Genomic DNA, 10163 nt, shown 5'->3' on the forward strand with positions numbered 1-10163 from the left:
ATGAGTATTCATAGAGGCCAGTCTGACTTTGGGGCCTTGTAATACCCAGTTATGCCGTTCTTTCAAGCCAAACAGAGTCATAGCAGGTGGCGGTTCAACATGAGTCTGGTTCTGATCCAGGCTTCTGCCTGTTCAACATGAGTCTGGTTCTGATCCAGGTTTCTCTTTGTAAAAAGCATTTTTTTTATCTTCCCATTGTTACTTTGCTAAATGTTTGTCTGCTGATGGATGAATTTTGTGTTTCTGTAAATATAATAAAGAGTAAAGTGCAGAGCGGCTGTTTTTGTAGAAAACATTTATTATGAATTGGTGCTGAACAAATAAAGATTGATTGACTGAATGATTGATTACCTCCAAATGATAACGAGACATTTGACAGAACCCTGAAGATGTAAAGCAGATTTAGAAACATGTATTTCTTATCCTCCCAACATGTGGTGTGATGTTTCCTCATAAACAAAGCGCTCATGGACTTACAGAAAGAACAACGCAGGAGACCCGGTAAGCCTGAATGTTACAGTCCTTTAATCCAAGGAGGTTTGACAAATACATTTTATTATGAATTATAGAATATCATTTGCATACACATACCAATACAGTCACAACCTGAGTGATAGAATATTCATAGCACCTCCTTAAGTTATCTAAGTGTAGATATTTGGAGGTAATCAGCATTTTCTTAAGCTTTAAACAAACTAAAATCAGCAAAATCAAATGTAGCCAAACAGACCTTTTCACTCACTAATTCAAACCAAAATCCTTCACAGCAGCACACATCCTTTTCCTCTGCGCTACTTTTGCATCCTTCACTGCACCACGGTCAGCTTTCCTCATGGTGAAGACCACAGCAGAGTAAACTTTAGTCTCCTCATCAATCTGGGCAAAGAGAGACATGAACTGTTAAACGGACAAAAACATAAGGACAACATGAACATCTTTAAATGATTTACCTGTTGATTTTTCACCCTCTCGCTGTTTAATTGCAGGACGACAGCAGCTGGATAATGAAACAGAAAATACATGCAGAGTTAAAATGAAAGATGAAGAAGGTTTGATGATTTTTTGCTGCTTAGAGAACAAGTACGTCTAATTACTTGAGCCAACAACCACAGCTGTTAGGAAGATTATAACCCGGCAGAAAAGTGTCTTCCTCCTTCTGAGAACACGTTGTTACATGAAATTGTATAATGCTTTTAGAACGGGTCATCGTCACTAACCTTTAGATTGTTCACTTTCTTCTCTCAGAGTTTGGAAGCAAATGAGAGAAACATTTCCAATCAGAGAAATCACCAAGCAGAGTATCGCTATGACCAGCCCGATCAATTCAAAACTTGCTGTTCGTTCTAGACAAGAATGAAAATAAAAAAGAATGATTTAATTATTAATATAATGTGATTACAGTTCAGGTTCAGGTGCGTTTATTTGTACCCTTAAGTAGGTTTGTTTGCAGCCAGCAAGATAACACACAGATTACAGAACAGATGTAACAATGAACAACACATTAGAGAAAGGGGAACTATATATAAACCGACTAAAACATCATAAAAACCCCAAATAATTATAAAAGTGCTCAATGTTCTCACAATAAGAAGCATAAGGGAGAGAGATATCTCAACCAATAATATCAAAAACAAAAATGATCTCTTCAGGCAGGGTAAAAATAAGTTTTTGACATTTTTGCAAATATGGCTACAGCTTGTTCACTTCTGTGATAGCGGCAGGAACAAAGCTGTTTTTGTACCGCTGTGTTCTGCACGCTGGGACTAAAATCCTCCGTCCGGGGAGAAGCTGAAAATCACTGAGCAAAGGACGAGAATCATCGTTTATAATCGAGGTAGCTATCCTCTGCAACTGTCTCAGAGACGCCAGGAAGAGATGAGACTCACCAATCAGACTCACCCCACATACAGTTTTCTTTCTAAAATCAATAATCATATGTTGAGTTTGAGATATGTTCAGCTGGAGGTAAGACTCCTCACACCTGGTACAAACTGGTCATTTACTGGGCCGTGGCTCGTCTCATTCTCTTGAAGCAGACATACAACAACGGAGTCATCGGCATATTTTATAAAGGATGTGTTTTATGATAAATATATGTGTTGAGATCATACCAATCTGCAATGAGACCATCATTTCACACTTTAATCTGCAGATTCTTAGCATAAAAAATGTTTGACCTTCAACATCTACTTTTGTCACATCTCCAAATATGTGCAGTTACAGAAACAGAGCTATTACGGCCGTCTGATTGTCGGCTCCTGAAAACATATAAAAACATATTGTGTTAAGATGTTACACTAAAATCTTCCAGGTAGATTCAACTGTTTGAAAATGAATGTTAAAAAATGATTCATATTGAATGCTGTGCAGTTACCTTTGATGTCAATCTTTGTCCCATTTCCAAACAATATCTCTCCACATGCGGCCACAGCACAGAAATAAGTCGAGGCGTCGGAGGAGTTGACGGTCTTTGAGAAGCTGTAGACACATTTCTGTGGAGAGTGAGCCTCTGGACTCTCCTCACATCCTCCAGATCTGTTTCCATGAGTGTAAATGACACTGGGATGATTTTCATCTGATCCGGCTCTGAACCAGAACACTCTGTGTTTCCCTGGACATGTGTTGTTTTCAGACTCAGAGAGAACAGAACACTGCAGAGTCATCAGGTCTCCTGGGTGGACTGGATCCTGTGAAATGTCTTGAACGACTGAGGTGATACTGGGCTCTGGTCCTGAATAAATTCAACACAAAGTAAATATGCTGGATTTGATAAAAATATTCAAAGTAGCTGCAGTTTAGAATTAAGAGAAAAAAATCCTAGAAAGTATGCTGTATGTTTTTTCCTCATTCAGGGGACATTTGGTTGACTGCTCTCATAAATGGTGTTAGGTATTATTTTAAAGAAGTTGAAGTGCATTTTATTTACCTTTAATCTGCAGAAATGTTGCTTTTAAAACTGTCATTTTAATACTCTCTCGTTTCACACAAAAGTAAAGTCCAGTGTCGTCGAGTTTTACTCCATTAATAATCACCACAAACGTTCCAGGCTCTTTTCTTGCTGTGAATCGAGGCTTTTCTTCAACATCAACAAGGTCAGAATCAATGGCATTGGTTCCTCCCAAAACCTCAGGCAAATCACCAGAAACGAGCCGGAGCCAGAATAATTGTATTGAATACCAAGAAGCATCACGAGGACACGTCAGAGTCACATCATCTCCAACACCAACAGTCTTTGTCTCAAAGTTCTCATAGATGGTGCATCCTGAAGAAAATAAATATATGTCAGTGTTTAACAACAGAGAAAGATCATGTATGCTCTGTGCTTAAAATAAAACATACTAATCCTTAAAAGATCAGAATTAGACGAGAAGATTGGACATAAACTTACGAGCAAGTGTGAGCGTCAGTAGAAAAATAAGAACAGACTTCATTTTCTCCTTCGTCCACTTAATACAGCAGTAGAATGAACTCGTATGAGAAGCTGCTTCTCTTTCATAGATACATATAAAGTAGGAGGGAACAATCACAGGGCAACCTGATTGGCCCTTCATTATGAGGGTATTACTTTACAACCACAGTGGAAATTCAAGCCAAAGCACATGAAACAATAGAAGCAGCAAGCTTCTGTTTCAAGTTTTCATGGTGGGTTTCTGTACCTGCTGCTGAGCGGAAACACAATAACTACAGTTTTCTTCATTTTTTTCCACTCTGTATAAAAAAAGTGTATGAACACTGAAGTCAACCAGTGAGCATCAATGTTGGCATTTTTGCAAATACTACAATGGTTCTTTGGAACCAGAAGTGACCATATCTGGACCTGGATGTGGATACACATTAGTCCCTTACACACAGACACGCCCACTTCTGTGTTTGTGGTTTATTGTCCCTTTTGGAGTATTCTGTGAGGGTGTGTAGTCTTTGATGTGTGTGTGTTTGGAAGTGCTGCGGTACGTTCTGTAGGTTGTGAGGTGTAAGGTAGGTGTAAAGATGGCGGCCTGCTCAGACTCTGCGGCCTGGAGCTCTCCCATTAGATACCACCTGGATTTCCCAACAAAAGGAAATAAAACCTTTGACCATGTTTACTGCAACTTAGCAGGGGTTTACAAAGCGTCCCCCTCCCCCACATTGGCCGGTCTGACCACATCAGCCTGCTTGTGACCCCCATATACAGACCTCTCATCGTAAGGATTAAACATCACGCTTTGTACCATCGGGGTCTGGCCTGAGGGAGCAATGCCCAGGCTACAGGACTGCTTCGATGAGACAGACTGGTACATCTTCAAACAAACTGCCACCAACAACAACCACACAGACTTAAACACCTTTGCCTTACCTCTGCTGCACTCAGCACCTTCTGCATGGGCAATATAACCACAGAGATGAACATACATGCACTCCCCAACCACAAACTGTGGATGAATGCAGCTATGGTTAACCTGTTGAAGGCTTGTGAAACTGCTTTTCGCACAGGTGGCCTACAGTACAGCCGGGTCCAGACTGAGGAAAGGCATCAGACAAGCGAAGCGTTGCTACAAAATGCGTATAGAGGAGCTCTGACTCCTGACGCATGTGGCATGGCATCAAGACCATAACAGGCTATGCAGGCAACAACAGCAGCCCAACACACACTGCCAACTCATCTCTCCCTGAGGACCTGAACCACGTCTTTGCCAGGTTTGATTGTAGAGACAATCTCAACAACCCATCACTGACACTGCAGGGGGACATGCCAGGTGGGCTGATGCTGAGCCCCTACTAGGTGAGACCGCCTCAGAACAACTTCATCCAAAACAAAGCCACTGATCGGGTTACAGGAAGGGCCCTGAAACACTGTGCAGGACAGCCAACAGCAGTGTTCACCAACCTATTTAACATCTCCCTGAAGCAGGCAACAGTCCCAACCTGCCTCAAGTTGGCCACAATTCCTCCAGTGCTAAAACGGACAGCAATCAGGTCACTGACTCATTGACCACTGGCGCTGACACCGGTTGTGATAAAGTTCTTTGAACGCCTTGTTCTGGTACACATCAAGAGCAACATGCCACTCTCCTTGGACAAACACCCACAACACAACTGAGGACGCAGTGTCACTGGTCCTCCCCACTGCACAGACACACTTTGATCAGCGGGATGCTGTTCATTCACTTCAGGTCAGCTCCGCTTTCAACCTAAACCACCCCCCCAGAACCTGGCCACAAAACTGATCCCACTGGGCATTAACACTCCTGTGCAGCTGGATCAATGTTTTCCTCACTGACAGGCCACAGACTGTGTCTATGGTAAAAGATGCACCCTAGGGTTCTGTACTGAGCCCTCTACTGTTCTCCCTCTACACACACGACTGCAGACCCTCCCACAAGAATACCTCCGTTCTTAAGTTTGCAGACGACACCATCCTAGTTGGCTGAAACACCAACAACAATAAGTCAGCCTACAGAACAGAGGTTGAGAACTGGGAGCCGAGACAACAACCTGATCCTCAATGCGGTGAAGACGAAGGAGATTGTCCTCGACTTCAGGAGGCTGAAGCCCAACATTAACGGCAAGACAGTGGCGGTCGTGCACAGCTTCAAATACCTAAGTGCCCACGTCAGCCAGGACGCGACTTGGTCCATCAACACCTCAGCGATGGCCAAAAAAGCTTTTCAGAGTCTCCACTTCCTGACATGCCTGAAGAAGGTGTGACTTCCAAATCAGCTGCTGGTGAACTTCTACATGTCAGACATAAAGAAGATAAAAAAGATCCAAACGATAACACGGGGGCATTAGCTTTAAATTCAAAATAAACAATACCAGACCACGCTGATAGGAATCAGCTCGCCTAGGCCACTTCCTACGCCTGCTGTCCGGTCTACACAGCACCTGACCCCCATGCCAATCCCTGAAGGTGGTGCGCCCACAGGGTGGCAGCTCCATGTTGTTTCTTCGGGTTGAACCCGATTGGGCCCCATGTAGGAAAGCCTGGCCACTAGACGCTTGCCGTCAGGCCCCCCCAGGTCTGGCTCCAGTGAGGTGGCCCAGTCTCTCACTTCCAAGGTATCTGTGTTCCCCTTCTGTTGCTTCTTGGAGGTTTCTGAATCACTCTTTGTTTGGATCTCACCTGGGACCTATGTGCCTTAGGAGACCCTAACAGGGGGTAATGCCCCCCAACAACACAAATTCCAGGTTCACAGGGACATGCAAACCCCTTCACCACCATAAGGTGGCCATTCATTTGGGGCTCAGCAGGATTGTGGGCCGGACCGTCGTGGTGAAGAGGGAACTACGCTGGAAGATTAAACCTACGATTAACCGGTCGATCTTCGCTCCAACCCTCAGCTGTGGTCATGAACTTCAGGAAGGAGAAACTTTTCATCCAGTCAAAATGTGTTACAGTTTTACACTCTTCCTCCCCCTCTCATTCTCACCCTCCCTCTTCCTCTCTCTGCAACCTCTTCCCTTGTTGTTGTATAAAAAAAGGTGCTCACTTGTGGTCTTTTCATAGTGCTTACTTCCTGATTGAAGTGATAACAATTAACCATTGAGGTGTTTGGCTAATTAGCTCATGTCGTGTCATTTTGAATGGCAGTGTTCTGAAATTGCAAACATGTGACTTTATGTCAGATTGTTGTGTCTTATGCAGAGAACCGTGTTCAGTGCATTTAAAAAGTCTCATTTTGAATTGCAAAATGTGTGTAAAGCAGAAAATGTGTTTAGACTTCTGGAGACTTGAGAAGAGGTTTTGCTCTGTGTGTCAGTTTACATAATTGTGCTATGCACGTCATTTTAGTGTGTTAGCAATTGGAAAAAACTGTAATAACTATATTCCCGTCCCCTGTTTTCTTGAGCTGCTGTAATGCACAAATTTCCCCCACGGGGGATCAATAAAGTTTATCTTTATCTTTATCTTTATCTGCAAATATTTCTGTGCATGTGAATAATCTGAAGAATTTTCTACAATTCGAACTATTTTAGTATTATGGCAAAGCATACTAAAGATGAGAGTGCTTTTCATTATGCCCAACAGTGTGTAGATGGTTAGACAAAAATCTGGTAATATGAATGAAGTGTGGTGCCATTTGGTGCAAAAGTTTGATTTTGATAATGTTATATGTAGTTTTGGTTGCAGTGCTTCATTTTGCAGGATATATGAGGTATTTTGCAGTTTGGGTGTGTATTTTGATAAAACCAGCATAGTTTGCAAAATTGTTTTTTCGCAGTGGGAAAAAACTGTAAAGCAACACCTTTATTAAAAATGAAAGAAATAGTCAAGAATATTATAAAAACTCTGCAGTAGAAGAAGAAAAACAAGTCAGTCCTCGCGTCATACAGAGTTTATTAAAAACAAAAAAGCTTTAAAATAAGAAATGCAACATAAATCCTCAAACACATCTTTCCTTTAATACAATCATCTTTGCCTTTGAATCAACACAAAAATAAAAGTTAAAAGTTAACATCTTTAAAACGACACAGAAAAAAAGAGAAACAGCGGACCAGCTTCTCTCCCACACAAGTGTTCCTGCAACCACTTCAGAGACCACTCCACTACCAAGCAGAGGTAAGCTGCTCCACTGTTTGTCCCCACTACAGTGCACCTTGTGTTACTGAACATTACCCGACACACAGTCAGCACTCCAGCTTCCGTCCAGTTTTAGTGCATGACTGCAAATATTGTTTATCTTGCTAATACTCTACCTTTGGTGATAAAACCAATCTAACAATGATTGAACACAGATGAGTCAAAACATGTAAAACCATACACAAAACATTACAAAGGTTATTCTCTTCTTATGGTCACATTGCTGTAAGATTTTACATTCCCCACAGTCTTATAATATACATATCAAATATTTAATACGTCTTAAATGAGCACATCTTTTTAGCCAGTCGGAGGAGTTCTGACCCCGGTGTAGATCGTCTCTTCTGTTACTGCTTTGACTTTTCTCTTCTCTCTTTTGTCCGTTCTAATCTTAGAAAAAGTCGGTGCAGAATAAACCAACAAGTCCTCAGCGCTCTGAGAAAATAACAAAACATAGTTTGAAGTCAGTATGCTGTTGATAAAGCTGTGCAGAGTATGTATCATGAATTTAGTTTCAACAGCAACATGAGGGTGAAACTTTTGACCTGCGAGAAAGTTTGCATGAGCGCTATAAACGACCAACGGTATAAACGACCGCATAAACGACCAGCGGTTAACGGGTGGACAACTTTCTCGCCGTGCATCAATCAAAGTCTGCCTAAGTAGTTCTGACAAATAATGTTAGCATGCGTTGCTAACTCATCAGGGGACAGTAAGGTTATTCGTACAACATCAGGTCATTATATGGTAATGTCAGCTACCTGAGAAAAAATAGGATGAGCCTGCAGATATTTCTATAAACTTAGAAAAAGCAAAACAATATTCCAACAAATGATTCTCGTTGAATCTTTTCTGAAGTATCTCACCTGCTGGCGTCGTCGATCTGCTGCAGGATGTGTTTGCAGAACTTCAGCAGCTGTGATATCAATTAAAAACAAAGATGTAAACATTTAATTTACACAAAGATATAAAGTTAATATTTGCTCAATACTTTTTTTTATTTATTGGAGATAATGTTCTGTTACCTTTGCTGGACTCACACGATTTAGTCTTGATGATATGAATCAGGAAAGCTATAATAATCAAGCTTATAGCCAAAGCAGCTGATAACAGAAACAGAGCTATTACGGCCGTCCGACTGTCGGCTCCTGAAAACATATAAAAACATATTGTGTTAAGATGTTTCACTAAAATCTTCCAGGTGGATTCAATTGTTTGAAAATGAATGTTAAAAAATGATTCATATTGAATGCTCTGCAGTTACCTTTGAAGTCAATCTTTGTCCTATTTCTAAACAATATCTCTCCACATGCGGCCACAGCACAGAAATAAGTCGAGGCGTCGGAGGAGTTGACGGTCTTTGAGAAGCTGTAGACACATTTCTGTGGAGAGTGAGCCTCTGGACTCTCCTCACATCCTCCAGATCTGTTTCCATGAGTGTAAATGACACTGGGATGATTTTCATCTGATCCGGCTCTGAACCAGAACACTCTGTGTTTCCCTGGACATCTGTTGTTTTCAGACTCAGAGAGAACAGAACACTGCAGAGTCATCAGGTCTCCTGGGTGGACTGGATCCTGTGAAATGTCTTGAACGACTGAGGTGATACTGGGCTCTGGTCCTGAATAAATTCAACACAAAGTAAATATGCTGGATTTGATAAAAATATTCTCAATTTGGAATGTTTGCTTTTAGTAAGAGGTTAGTTTTTTAAAATTATTTTTATTTACCTTTAATCTGCAGAAATGTTCCTTTTAAAACTGTCATTTTAATACCCTCTTGTTTCACACAAAAGTAAAGTCCAGTGTCGCCGACTTTTGCTTTATCGATAATCATGACAAACGTTCCAGATTTTTGTTTTGCTGTGATTCGAGGAGTTTTGTGAACGTCGTCATATTCAAAGCTAAATGTTCCTCCCAAAACCTCAGGCAAATCTCCAGAAACGAGCCGGAGCCAGAATAATTGTGTTGAATACCAAGAAGCATCACGAGGACACGTCAGAGTCACTTCATCTCCAACACCAACAGTCTTTGTCTCAAAGTTCTCATAGATGGTGCATCCTGAAGAAAATAAATATATGTCAGTGTTTAACAACAGAGAAAGATCATGTATGCTGAGGGGTTTGTGGAGCATGCTCAAAACGCCTAGTCTAGTTTGGGTCTGACTGAGGTAGGACGTAGGTCAAGCAGCAGTAAAATCAACTGCTGCTTGCCGGTTTCAGTCCTCATGGTTTCCTGTACACAAAAAAACAGGGAATGTGGCAGAACCCTAAACTTGCAATAAAATCACTCTGCCAACTAGCCTTTAAGAGGAGTATTGCAGCCCTAAGGAGCAAGCATGTTTCAACATTTAAAGGTAGAATATGCAATATTTTACACAGAAATATAGCAGAAATCCAGTATATCCTCTGAAAATAACTCTGAGTCATGACTGTCATGAGAGTCCCGTGGTATCTACACACTGTTTACATGGACGAGCTCATCCCCTTGTGTATAAAAGTTGTTTAGTTGAGGGACTAGAGAAAAGAAGAATAACATACTTTACTCACTGCTTATTTGAGTGTCACGTAAGTGTTTTTAGATCACAGTCATTTGGTGTAAATTCA

General features: G+C 41.4%; 1 long non-coding RNA gene across 1 annotated transcript; it reads right to left on the minus strand.

Moving 5' to 3' along the window:
* Positions 1–7303: 7303 nt before the first annotated feature.
* LOC114917354 (uncharacterized) lies at positions 7304–8708 on the minus strand. The gene is made up of 3 exons (XR_003806086.2): positions 8584–8708; positions 8425–8474; positions 7304–7993 (listed from the first exon to the last, which is right to left on the minus strand). It is a non-coding gene; the product is annotated as an uncharacterized lncRNA (long non-coding RNA).
* Positions 8709–10163: the final 1455 nt, after the last annotated feature.

Source organism: Labrus bergylta, chromosome 9, assembly GCF_963930695.1.
Source record: "Labrus bergylta chromosome 9, fLabBer1.1, whole genome shotgun sequence".
NCBI lineage: Eukaryota > Metazoa > Chordata > Actinopteri > Labriformes > Labridae > Labrus > Labrus bergylta.